Below are 1,937 nucleotides of genomic sequence, written 5' to 3' on the forward strand. Positions count from 1 at the left end.
TGAATAAAAAGAATAGAATTCCAAGTATTATGAAAAAAATTGAAATCAATGTAGCCACATTACATATAAAGACTTAAAGATTTTCCACAAGGACAACAAGAATAACTAGAAGAAATGAAGACAGAGATAAAAATAAAATAAAACCTTTGGAGGAAAGAATTGAAAAGAGAATAGCTTAGAAAAGAAAGTATAACACCTTATCCAATAAATAGAATACCTGAAAATTAAAACAGAACCAACAAAAATCAGTAGTTTCACAAGATAGAAAGAAATAAAATCAGTATATTGTAAAGTACAAGGAATGTAAAATGTTGGCTATCAAAAATAATTGATCTGAAAAATGTCAAGAAAAATAATTCAATAAACTGGATTCCCTGAAAATTGAGAGTTTTTATAAATGTCTAGACTTTACATTTGAAGATTATTATAAAAGAAAACTGTGTAACACCTAGAATCAGAAGAAAAAGTGAAGTCAGAAACCACTGAGCACCTTCTAAAAGAAATCTCCAAAGAAAAGTCCAAGGACTGTCACAGCCAAAATCTAGGGCTCCCACTTCAAAGGGAAAAAATACTGCAACTGTTCAGAAAAATATAACTTCAAATACCAAGGATACATAATTAGAATCACACAAGAGTTGGCAGATTCAAGAATAAATAAGAGGAAATTTTGGAATACAATATTTCAAAAGGCAAAAGAGATATAACCAAGAATTACAACCTGTAAAATTTAGTAAATACACAAATAAGTAAATAAAAAAGATTTTTAAAATGAATTTAATGCATTTATAATGAAAAGATCATCTGAAGGGTCTACTTAGTGAAATCTAGAAAGATTAATTTATTTGAACAATTAGAAAATCGCTGAATGATGATGTAGTGCTAACATTCTAAAGGGGGTAGGAGAAACAAGAGAACCTTAATATCCTCAAAAGTATTGTTGGAATGAACTAAGAAAAACATAGGTTCTTGAAGTGAATTGATTCTCTTCTGAGGATCTGAGGGGAGAAGATATATATTGAAAGGAGGAAGAAAAGGATGGAACTCACAAGTTTTTATAACTGGAATGCATGATAAAAGTATTTAACTGGAGGAAGAAGTGGGAGGCATCAGATAAACCTCAACTTGTCTGAAGTGAACAAAAGGGGGTTTGAAGATACACATATAAACAGTGTGATTTTGAAATAATTCAGATTAACTAGAAAGCAAAATGGAAAGGGTATGACAATGATGAATTGGAAATTTGAACAATTATTTAGTTTTAGTAGTATTAAGGAAGAATGTCAGTGGGGAAGTAAACAATGAATATGAACAATAAATAATATATACTAAAACTATCGATATGTCCCCTAAAACTTGTGCCCATTGTTTTGTTCATTTTGTTTGACCAAAGTAAGAAGTGATAATATTTACTTACATATAAATTCTTTTCCTTCTAATTGAAATTTTATTTTGAATTAGGGTATATAACTTTAATTTAGGGAGGTGGTGTATAATGCAGTAGATAGAACTCTAACTTTGGAGTTTCTAATGCTTGATGCTTACTATTTATGTGACTGGTCAAGTCATCTAATTTCTCTGAGTCTCAATTTCTTTATATTTAAAATTATTTGGCCTCTGAAGTCCCTTCCAGCTCTAGACCTATGAGCCCAAAGCTTTGAATATGCCACTCCCAAATGGGATTGACCTGTGATGGTGGAAGAGCTAAAGATGTTCATCCTCTGTAAACTTACATAAGATCTTATTCTAATTTGCTATAATTTAGCAGCTCAGCTAGAGATACATTTGAGTATGTAAGAATAACATTAGCAACTGACATTTCTGTCATGTTTTAAGGTTTGCAGAACACTTTTTTATATAAATATAAGTATAAATTTATAAAATATATATCTATAAATTATTTTATCCTCTCAATAATCCTTTGAGGTAGTTATCTAAGT

Source organism: Macrotis lagotis, chromosome X (assembly GCF_037893015.1).
Source record: "Macrotis lagotis isolate mMagLag1 chromosome X, bilby.v1.9.chrom.fasta, whole genome shotgun sequence".
In the NCBI taxonomy this organism is placed as follows: domain Eukaryota; kingdom Metazoa; phylum Chordata; class Mammalia; order Peramelemorphia; family Peramelidae; genus Macrotis; species Macrotis lagotis.